Here is a 12,464-nt window from a genome sequence, read left to right as displayed (position 1 = left end):
AAATGGAGCAGTAGAAAGAGACTAAAAAAGCCATACCTGAGTATGTTATGGAGGATGTATCTCAAGAGAAAAAACAAGAAGGGAAGAAAAGGGGTAAGTAGCCCGATTATAGGTTATAATCAGATCTTGAGACTGCCACAAACCTTAAAAAATACTTGGAAGATTGCATACTTAGCAATAGAGTGAAATTCACACTTGGCAAAGTTCTTGGAATCACAAAGTGTGAATTTCATGATGCAATCATTGATAGGTTGAAATGAAAAATACAGCTTGATGGTGAAGTTTTGCAAGCATTGATGCAAGTTGACAAAGACATAGAGAAACATCTTCAGAGGGAATATGTTGATGCATGTAATGTTGTTTTGGAATAGGCTGATGCTTTGATGGTTGCAAATGAAGGTATTTTAGGGATGTTTTCAGAGCTGGTTGATGTTGATATAGTGGCTGAAATTTTTGCAACAATTAATGCTAAAAACATGGCAAAAAGAGATTATTTAAGTTGACACTTTAGAGATGTATGAAGTCATTCAAGAGTTTGCTGAGCATGAATATGAAAATATGGAAGAAGAAGGGGTAGAAGATGAAAACATTGACATGGCAGAGGATACTTCTTCTGACATGGCAGATCCATAAGACTTTGGCACATGCCAGAGGATGTGCAAGTTAAGAGGGGGTGAATGTCATGCCATTATGCGTACACTGTGTGAAAAAATCTAGAGTGTGTCTTTTGTTTTGATCTAGAGAGCCAATGCCATATTAATGTTAGTGTTCATAGTGTGAGTGGTTCAAAAATACTAGATATTTGGACAAGTTTAGCCAATTTTTTATATTTTTGATATTATCTCTTGTAAAAATCCATAAAACTATAGAAAACTTTTAGATTAGGATGACATGTAAAAGAAAGTAGGTAGCTTTCAACCAATTTCAGAGAGGATTTTATGTAAAAAGAAAGATTGGTGAAATCGCGCAATGCAATATCATTGTTTTCAAGCAGTGAACGCACTCCGAAGTGGGAGATGAAGAAGGAGTGATCTGGTAGAATTTTGGTTAGGTGTCCTGGTATTTTACCCCCCCCTTTTGGAGCCAATGGAAGCATCAAATTTGGATGTCTGATCAGCATAGAGGAAGGTATTGTTTTATGTACGTTTTTGTCTACAATAGATTTATCTTCTCATAATGCAAAAATAAATTGACATGCTTCACCTTTGTGAGTATTCTTCTACATCTTCTATTTGATCTTTCTGTGAGTATTATTCTACGTCTCCTATTTCTTTCAACCCATTCTCTTATGTCTACTCCTCTCCTTGAATCTCCCTTCACCTTATTGTCTCTTACCCCCGCGTAGTAGACTTTCGATCCCAAATGCTCTGATATCGGCTATGAAGCATGGAGCTTGAAGGTGAAGGATTGAGCTTACTTGAGCTTGCATCTTGGATCGTGGAGGAGCTACCATTGTGCTTGAGAGAGGAGGATACTCAAACGGGCATTGAAAAGCTCACTACACTTGTAGGTTTGAGAACATGTATGGCTACGTGAGAGGTAGCCAATTAGCATTCGGCTTGAAACACTTGAGCAATAGGTGGTCAATGGGTATTGGTAGATGAGCGAAAGCTCCCACCCCCCCTTCATATTCCAATTTTTTACTTAACTCTCTCTTACACCCCTTCAGTCTAACGATCATTAAGTCACCCATTCATGCACGTCACTAATTTAGAAACAAAAGAGAAAAATCAAGATGTTAGCGATCTTGCAAGACGCATAATAGTTAAAATATTGATTTCATATCCCAAATTGTTAAATTTCTTTAAAGTCTTGTAGATAACCTAATCTTGCATATATATAAAATCACATTAAAAGTATAATTTATTATTCTTCTAGTATAAGAATGAATCTCAATGGACAAAAGTATATATTAAATCAATAGTTAGAAACTACAATGGAATGCTTGTACCCATTCAATGACTAAACATAATGAGACCTAATGAGTTCACAATTATTATCCAACCCACATGCTATGTAGAAGTGATGAAAAGTGAGAGCGGAATTTTGGTGCTAAGAAGTGCTTAAAAATAGCTAAAAATTATGAATATCAAGGAAAAATAATTCAACATCGAAGGCGACGGCTTGATCCAGGACGATTTTAAGCATCAAAGTGCTTTAAAGGTGCCCGAGCGACACTTGTTGATTTTTCATAATTTTTCAGACAGTCGTGCGGGTTGACACGAGTTACCGGCCAATGCGGGATGCCAAGCCGGATGCCCAGGATTTCTCAGAGCTCAATTCCGAGTCCGGACGGGGAAGGGGCCAAGAAATGGTCAAGATTTGAAAGGGTGGCCATAACATGGACCAAAGGGGGGGTGCCCTTTGGGGGAATTTTAACCCCCCAACCAAAAGGCATGCAATATAATAATCGTGGGCATGGAAGATGAAGAAAACATGAGGAACAGATGGCGCTGAAAATCACGCCATGGGATGGAGAGGGGCAACTTGCCTGCTCTGCAAACAACCACTATAACTGATCATTGCCCTTGCTTCCCTCCTGGATACCAACCTATTGTAATTCCTGCAGGAACGATGGATTTTTCGTCTCTAGGTTACCCGCTACCCATTTTTAATGGGTTAGTTGAGGAAGATGCGGAACTCCACATCAGGGAGTTTCAAAAGCTGATGTTTAACTGTCGCATCCAAGAAGAAGGACATTTAATGATGTTCTTCAATATGACTCTCAAAGAAAGAGCTGCCATATGGTATCATGGTTTAGAAGCCGGAACCATATTGAATATTGATTCATTTTATGGAGCTTTTCGAAGGGAGTTTGCCCCTGAAAGGGGTGGGCAATATTGGTTGCGTGTACTTAACATAACCCGCCAATAACCACACGAGGATATTTGTGCGTATGCGAAGAAACTAAAAGAGGTTTTCCGTAAGTTGGACACCTCTATTCCTATCCCCGCAGCTGCCCAATTGCAATATTTTCTACATGGCTTGGACTTTAATATCCAGTTGCAGTTGAGTAGTGTCCCTTTGGGGAATATAGATACTGCCATTACACGAGCACAAGAAGTGGAATCCCGACTATAAGCAGCCTATGCCTCTCGAGGCAATTTGAATATGGGTCTAGCATTGGGAAATAATATGGCGACGGCCAATGGCAATGGTAGCCAAGGGATAGCGATGGCTAATCCTAATGGGAGAGGGAACATGATGCAGAATGTGCCTTTATTACCAGCTCCCCCTAGCATGTCGATGCCTACGGGCAGTCAAATGGCTCCAAATGGTGGAAGCCAGGCAGTTAACCCTAATACCATGCCTATGGTTCAACAATCAGTTCCTAATCGAATTGTTAGGCCGATGGAACGACAGGGTAATGATCAAGGCTACGAGTCGAGCGCTTCCAATGTTCTTGGCGAGGTTAAGGACATGACGAAGCATTATATCGACATGATTACGGAGCAGTATCGACAAATAGCCGTTGATGTCAACTTCCTTAAAAAACAACAAAATTTGATAGGAAGTAGATACCCGGATGAGGGTGCACCTTCGAGGTTTAGCTGCAAATGGTGTGGTGGGCAACATTATCCATGAAACTGCCCAAATGTCAAGTGCGACATCTGTGGGAAATCCGGCCATTTAGCAGCCACTTGCTGGAGTAAGATTAGTTCCCTCCAGTGAGGTAGTTGGCAACCAGGGTTTGTTAATCATCGTGCGCAAGAAAATGATTCCCAGCGAGAAGACAGGCCTAAACAAATACTCCAACAACCAAAGACTACAGTGGAGGAGCTGCCTAGTGGTAGTGGGGTTAATTTGATTGAGATTGTGCGTGTTAATGACACTGAAACCTCTAATCTGCGAGTTGTCCTTACAAGAGGTCAAAAGGGTAGAGAGGCCGACAAGGATAAGCCTGTCGACGAGAACCCTAAACAGGGCGACAAAGGAACGCAAGTTCTGGATCCTGCCATGGAAGGGGGACCTCTGAAATCCGCGGAGAGTAATCCAATGCTAAGAAGGATAAGGAACCACCAAGGAAGAAGGTGAAAGTTAAAAAAGAGGCAATAAAGCCAGTTCAGTGACCTAAAGAGCGGATGGTTTGGCGTGAAAAGTGAACTCTATCGAACTATCATGAATTCGATTTGGCGAGCTCTCTTTGTGAAGTCAAGTCGGATGTGAATCTTTTACAGCTTATTAAGCTTTCTCCAAGAGTACGCAAGGAATTTAGAAAGATCCAACGTACCGGGTATATCGTAGAACCTTTGGGTATTGCGCGAGTTGGTGATGATTGGTCCGAGCATGCTGAGAAGCATTGCCCAAGGGTTGCAGCCTATGTCGATGGGATATTAGTAGATTATGCCATTGTCGACACGGGATCATCTGTTAACATTATGAGTTCTGAACTGATGGAAAGGTTGGGTCTTGCGATCCAGAAAGATACCTCCACAATTCTCAGAATGGCGGATGATAGTTTGAGACAGTCGGAAGGCTGCATTACTAAGGTCCATATCACTGTTGCAAATGTAGAATGCCTGTTGGACTTTAGGGTGATTCGTTTTGCAGGGCGTCCAAGTTACCAAGTATTACTTGGACGACCTTGGATCTTGCAAGCAGACTGCCAAGTGGATATACCCGCCGGTCGGCTGATATTCGGCAGAGGTGCTCAGCGCGTGGTGATTGATGCCTATCTTGAGTCCCCGCAGAGTGAGAGAGCTCCTCTATCTTCTACAGAATTGGAGACATTAGAGCATTTATCCACCAGTGAGACATCATCGAGTGATGAGTCCAAAGAGGAATCCACCACGGAAGACATCTATCAGATCACTTTGAACGAGCCGATAGAGGCCCAAGATTGTATAAGAGATGCAGATGTTATCAAGCTAGACCTTGGCGCCCCAAATGATTCACGGCCAATTAAATTAGGTTCTATGCTCAGCTCAGCGGAGAGGGAGGACTATGTGTCCTTGATTCAAGAATTCCGCGACATCTTTGCTTGGAGTTATGATGAGCTGAGAGGCATTCCTCCCAGCCTGGCTGTTCATACTATTCCTGTAAAAGAGGGCAGTCGTCCTGTGCGTCAGAAAGTAAGGCGTATGCCTTTCGAACTGAGGGACGGGCTGTTTGAGGAGTTACAGAAGCTTTGGAAAGCGGGTTTGATTTTTCCTATGCAACACACAGAATGGTGTTCACCAGTTGTTATCAGGAAGAAGAAAAATAATCAAATCCGATTATGTGTAGATTTTAGGGAGCTGAATAAGCAGACAGTTAAGGATTACTACCCGTTGCCATTCATTGACTAGATTTTGGATCAATTAGCGGGTAGGGAGATATATTCATTTATGGATTGCTTTGCAGGATATAACCAGATGGAAATTGCAAAAGAGGACAAGTTGAAAACAACTTTTATTACTGTCTTTGGTACTTTTGTGTACCATGTGATGGCCTTTGGTTTATGCAATGCGCCTGGTTCATGGCAACGAACAGCAGATAAGACATTCGGTGACATATCCCCTGAAGAGTTGAAGGTGTTTATTGATGACTTAGGGGCCGCCACCGTGAGAGAAAGGTAGTTGATCATTTTAAGAAAATGCTTTGAGCGCTGCAGGCAATTTTGCATCGCTCTAAACCCACGGAAGTGTGTTTTTGGTGTACCTTATGGGCTCTTGCTGGGCCATGTGGTCAGTTCGGTAGGAATTGCGACAGATCCCGAGAAGGTCAAAGTCATAGTTGCCATGGGTCCACCACGCACTCCGAAAGAAGTTCATAGCTTTCTGTCTTCGGTTGGTTATTACCGTAGATTCATAAACGCCTTGGCAGAAAGAACGTTGCCACTTACAAATCTATTGTCCTTTAGCTGTTTGTTTTGTGAGATATTTTATATATTTTCAGCAGCAGCCACCATGCATAGTATGTTTAGCCCAAATTTGGGAAAACAAGTGGTATCACCCGATTGCTTTTGCTAGCCGGAAGCTGGGGGTATCCGAGATCAATTATACCTACATGGAAAAGTTGTGTCTTGCAATGGTCTTTGGGACCAAGAAATTCAGGCACTATATCCTCTATGAGAAAGTTGTGCTTTATACGAAGGCGGAGGGGCTTCGATTATTAATGAATAAGCTGCAGCCGCCCGATCGTCTAGCGAAGTGGTTAATCACTTTGCAGGAGTTTGATTATGAGATCAGGAGTAAGCCACCAAGGTTACAAGGTATTGTGGAATGTCTTGTTGACTTTAGGGAGCTGAAAGAATCTGTGGGCTGAAGATAGTGACATGGAGTCGTTATTTAAGATAGATACGGTGTCTATTCCCTCCTGGTATGCTGCAATAACGCATTATTTATCGACGGGGGAGGCTAGATCCGAACTATCTAAAGCTGAGAGAAGGAAAATTAAGCAGCAGGCATTGAAGTTTGCCTTGATTGCAGGTACACTATATCGGCAAGGGGTTGATGACATCTATCGCCGATGTGTGATGCCTGATGAGGTGCCATTCATTTTGGAAGAGTGCCATGATTTAGCTTGCGGAGGTCATTTTGCTGGACGGCTTACTGCACAAAAGGCTTTACGAGCAGGTTACTGGTGGCCTGTCATCTTCCAGGATGTGTTTGCGTATGTTAAGAGATGCGATATTTGTCAATGACATGATAGTCGAGAGACTAGGAAAAGACCACTCACCCTATTATGGCGATACTTCCATTTGAGAAGTGGGGAATAGACTTTGTGGGTCCTATTACTCCGTCGTCGACTGTGCAAAAGAGGTATATTATTGTAGCAACTGACTACTTCACAAAGTGGTCAGAAGCACGTGCAACAAGGAAAGATGATGCTAAAGAAACTGCTAGTTTCCTTTTAGAGCAGATAATATGCCGTTTTGGTCCACCGAAAGAATTAGTGTCGGACCGTGGAACCCATTTCCTGAATAAGGTGATCAAAATCTTGACAGAGGCTTGGCAAATCAAGCACAATAAAACGACTCCTTATAATCCGCAAGCGAATGGGCAGGTTGAAAGTACCAACAAGCAGCTTGTGGGTATCCTATCGAAAGTTGTATCTGAAAAGAAACGCAACTGGGATAAGAAGTTGTATGTGGCAGTATGGGCATATAATACCACGTTCAAGCGAGCCACTGGCCACACGCCGTTCAAACTAGTTTATGGTGAGGAGTGCATTTTACCCTTAGAAATTGAGTTACCGACCATTAGATTCGCAATAAACCATTCTTTGGGTAGTGAGGATGCTCTATTAGAGCGATTTACGACCTTAGCACACCTAGATGAACTTAAGTTGCAAAGCCTATTACACCAAGAGGTGGCTAAATGTCGCATGAAACAGTTGCATGACCTAAAAGCGAAGAAGTATACCTTTAAGAAAGGACAACTGGTTTTATATAATGATGCGCGTAGGGAGTTGTTCCCAGGAAAGTTGGAACCTAAATGGGATGGGCCCTACAAGATTGTTAGGTTAGGGAAGAATAGGTCTACGGCCCTATTAGCTGATCTACAGGGTGTAGAGTTTAAAAATAAGGTTAATCTTAATAAGATTAAACCTTATTACTTCTAAGTATGCTAATACGAAGAAAATTCATTGCAGGTCAATGCTAGGAATGATTTGAGACCTTCGAAAAAGAGCTTAAAAGCTTGTGGATGGGTCGGTTAATCCCTTATTTGGAGCACCCATATCTGGAGCAAAGATACCATCAGGGGAAACTCATCTAGTGGAGCAAAGGATATAAAGTGATTGAGCAAGAAGACGAAACCTTTGTGTGGGTGATTAAAGTCTTCTGCCATCACTGCTTATGACTGTTGATGAGTATCCCTGTTGAGTTCAATGAAGAAGGTGGGATGGAGCCGTTAGTTCATCCTCTCAACATGCTAAACTTTGATTACCATAATTACGAATAGAGGAGTTTGTGATGGCCGGCTGTGTAGACCCATTGTGGACGTATACATTATATTTTGATGGAGTGTCCAGGGGCCTTAATAGAAAAGAAAGTGTGGGAGTAGTAATCCGAGATCCCCGACGTAGAGTTACGATGAAGTTAGCTGCTTATCTCGGGGTAGGATTCACTAACAATATGGCAGAGTATAAAGCCTTGATTATGGGATTGTATATTGCCAAACAAGGTGGTACTCGTCGATTGTTAGTAAAAGGGGATTCCCAGTTGATCCTGAATCAGCTAGATGGGACATACACAGTGAGGAATCCCATTCTTTGTATGTATCATCGGACTGCTATGACCCTACTAGAGGAGTTTGAGAGTGTGTCTTTTCAGCTGATTCCACGTTACTGGAATCAGTTTGCGGATTCCTTGGCAAATCTTGCTTATGAAGAAGACCTCTTCTTTAATTGTGGTCCTAGTTTGGATATTGTGATCAATGATGAAACGGGACCCGGTCGTTTGTGGGGTATGTTATCAGAACATGCAATATATGGCAGACGATGATTGATATGGGTGATGCAAAGAGTAGCCGAGACCAATCTACCGTTATTATCGGGGACCCGTAGGTTGATTAGACAACATATTATTCGTACGCCTCTTGCTATTTATGCAGGAGGGATGGGTCATAACCTGATGCATTTAGTTTAGGGCTACGAGCCTGTTTTTCCTCCTTGGAAGGGAACCTATTATTGTATATCTGTGCTATTCCAGGGAAGGAGGTGTAGGTGCTACTTGGTTTTATCTCGTTAGGCCAAGAGGGCCAGTGTTGCAAGGTTTTCCTGTTTTATTTCGTTAGGCCAAGAGGGCCGTGTCGTGAAGTGCTTTATTTCGTTAGGCCAAGAGGGCCAGTTGTCTGTTTAGTGCAGGTACGGTTAATGGTTTCTTGTTTTAGTTCTGTGCTAGACAGGTTCGGAAGAAGAGCTTGGAAGGAGCCTTTTGTTGCGTGGAAGCTTCTTGTGGCCCTATCCAGGTGATATCTTTCCTTTATGAGTACTGCGGTTGTTGTGCTATATGTGTTTGTGTACTTGTAAAGGGGTTTTTCGTTTCTGGTTGGGGACCGGCGTCCAAGGCATGAAGTCCCGAGGTTTCGGTTTAGTATGTTTGAGGGAGGTTTGAGTATTCATTGCCTCCTGTAAAGACATTATTAGGCATTGAAAGACCTGTTTTAGTCGGGAGTTCTAATGACCCTGTTCTGCTAGCCTGCTAGACAGCCATTCTAGGAGTTCCTGTTAGTTGTGAGGCAGTTAGAGAAGCCTACCGAAAAAGGAAATAATGATGATAATAAAACCCTAAATATCTAACAAGATAATAAATATAGATACAAAGGTGTGTAAAAAGGGGTTCTAACCCCTCTAAAACAAGAGAAGAAAATACATGAAAATGTATATGCAGTTGATCATTGCCTAGCGAAGGCCTGGTAGGTTCCTGGGGACGAGTCAAACCCAGGGCCGATGCCTTGTCTTCCTAGGGGTGGCATCTTGCTAGCAAAAGGAAAAATAAGGAAGGTCGGAGCGAAAATAAAAGTGAGCGTCAAGAAAGGATTAAGTGTCGCCTTGCAAGGGCTTGGTAGGTTCTTGGGTACTGAGGCAGGACCTGAGGCCGATGCCCTGTTCTCCTTGGGTCACTACGCTCAGCTCCCTCCTTTTTACATGCCCAAGTATGTCAATAAAACAAAAACCCTAAAAAGAGAAAATGTGCTACCAGAAAATATTTCTTGAACAGGCTATAGGAGTCCTCGCCTAGTAGGAGCTCCTAGTTGTGTTGTCCTTAGTTAGGTAGGTAGTTCAGACCACCACTTAAGGCAACCTCTTTGACAGTCCTTTTTCGTTTGGCCGTGTTGGAGCAGTTGGTTAGCGACTAGCTTCGGACCTTCTATCAGATTATGCTAGGCCTACTCCTTCTGGATGTCATGCCTTGGTTTTGTCAAGGGGTCGGGTGAGCATTGTGATGTGTTTTAATATGTATCTATTTTGTATCAGCTTGATGCTTCCTTTGGTTGTTTTGTGCAGATCTACTGTGGGATTCGACGGGCTGAGTCGCCCTATCCCGTGGTCGCCAATGAGAGCAGAATTTTGGTGCCGATAAGTGCTTAAAAATAGCTAAAAATTATGAATATCAAGGGAAAAATGTTCAACGTCGAAGGCGGCGGCTCGATCTAGGACGATTTTAAGCGTCAAAGCTCTTTAATGGCGCTCGAGAGACACTTGTTGATTTTTCATAATTTTTCAGACAGTCGTGCGGGTTGACACGAGTTACCGGCCAATGCGGGATGCCAAGCCGGACGCCCAGGATTTTTCAGAGCTCAATTCCGAGTCCGGACGGGGAAGGGGCCAAGAAATGGTCAAGATTTGAAAGGGTGGCCACAACATGGACCAAAGGGGGGGTGCCCTTTGGGGGAATTTTAACCCCCCCAACCAAAAGGCATGCAATATGAAGAATCATGGGCATGGAAGATGAAGAAAACGTGAGGAACAGATGGCACCAAAAATCACGCCATGGGATGGAGAGGGGCAACTTGCCTGCTGCAAACAACCACTATAACTTATCATTGCCCTTGCTTCCCTCCTGGATGCCAATCATATCGCCACCTCTCGCCCGAGAAATGGTGGTCTCTATGAAGAATTCTGATTTCAGTCTTTCTCTCTCCTCCCTCTCTCTCCCCTAAAGGCAGATTCATGTGGTGAAGAGGAAGAAGAAAAATGGATGATGGATGCTTGTCCAATGAAGACCGGATTGCTCTGTGGTGTAAGAGGATTGAAGATTGCTGATTGTGGACTGTCATGAGTATTAATGGCGGCTGGAAATCAGTCCCGAGATATGGCAAATAAAAACCCGCAACCCGCAAAGAACGGTAATCTCATTTTTACAAAGGAAATTGAAGTTTTTATGCAATTTGGTTCATGAATACTTGTTCCCATGAGATGATTAGGCATTATAATGTTGGTTGCAATGTCTTCCAATTGTTTATGATCAGAAAATCAGAAAATCATGAGTGTTGTGGATCAAATTAGTAGTGTAAAACCCGTAAAACACGTAAAATATGGAAAAATTGGGTATTTTTGAGATATAAATGAAAAATGTAATAAGAGACACCAACTAAATTTGTGTTTTTGCTGCAAATGAACCTAAGGGCCACAGCCCATAACTCATTTTGTATTTTCAATCATTTAATATTGCAAAAAATATAAGAAAAATAGGAAAAATAGAAAAAAAATAGGGGAAAAATGGATTTTGAGTGCCGAAAATTAAGGAAAAATAAGATTCATGTTTGTGGATGTATGGGGGGTTTGAAGTATGAGGTTTAGTCTCAGTTTAGCCCTACCTTTATGTTTTAGTGAGTTTTTATTGCTTCTCATACAATAAAAATGTGGAAAATGAACCCTAAACCTATGCACGATGCACAACCTAAACGAGTGAGGGGGTAGAGTGTATAAAAAGTGTTTAAATGCTAAATGAAATTATAAAAAGCTTGCTGGTTTTTTATGCATACCATTTAGGTTGATCGATAATTAAAAATTAAGAACCTAGCAGCACGAGGGTGTCTCGGTGCTAGGTTCATGCAATGCGACATGCGAGTAATAGTCAAAATCATTGAAAGAATGTTTTGCACTAAGTACCAATGCTGATTTTCTTAATTGTTTGAGCATATAGACATTCACGATTTGCATGAAGCATAAAATGATAAAGGGTGTCAGACAATACCTCCTGGATGCATAGCAATTGCTTTCTAGAGGAATATGACCAACGTTGAGTGAGTAAGGTTGTCCTAAGCTGCATGCTAGACGTTGGGTCTAAGGGGGAATGTAAAGTGAGGAAGCCTGGTATATCTCCTAGAAATACGTGAATCATAAAAGAGAGGAGTTTTTGTGCGAAATGTTATATATGTTCAGCGACGCATCGAGGGGCCAATCCCCAAGGTGTAGGAGAGTCGCAGTGAGGTAGCGGCAGTCAGCCGTGGGAGGAGCTTCTATGTTTGTGCTTCGTGCCATTTGGCAATGTGTTGGGACTCCCTCTGAGAAGTGTTAATTGGGTTAGAGTTGGACTAGAGACGTGATACAAACGCAAGATGTTTAGGAAGATGATGTATGTGTCATCCATGTTCCTGGCCGCGAGGCCATGGGGTTGTTGAGCGCATGATAAGAGGTCCGGCTAGTGCATGAGCCAGTGCCGGCCCATTTTAGGTCCCATCAAAAAGTTAGGACGATTCTCACATGATAGAGCATGCACATTAGTACAATTTATGTTGATCCTCATGGGTTGAGGCCAAGCGCTTCGTAGAGTGAAGTAGACTTAGGGTCCCCCAATCAAACCAAAGTCTGATTATTCTTGTGGATTTTGAATGATGACAGCAGTTGGGATAGACCCTAGATGATTACCAAGCATTACCTTACACCTTAAGTGGTGGGTATGTTACACTAGGACAATATCCTATATCCTATCTTATCCTTCACTACTATCTCTATGGCTATTTATTCGTGCCATGCCACAAGCTTTATTTCATTTATAGCACACTAGAACATAGGTAAAGATAAAAATCAAC

The sequence above is a fragment of the Lygodium microphyllum genome, chromosome 4 (assembly GCF_053477565.2).
Source record: "Lygodium microphyllum isolate KBCC chromosome 4, Lygodium_microphyllum_v1.1.10, whole genome shotgun sequence".
NCBI lineage: Eukaryota > Viridiplantae > Streptophyta > Polypodiopsida > Schizaeales > Lygodiaceae > Lygodium > Lygodium microphyllum.
The sequence above is the reverse complement of the archived record's forward strand: the minus strand, read 5'-3'. Positions refer to the sequence as shown.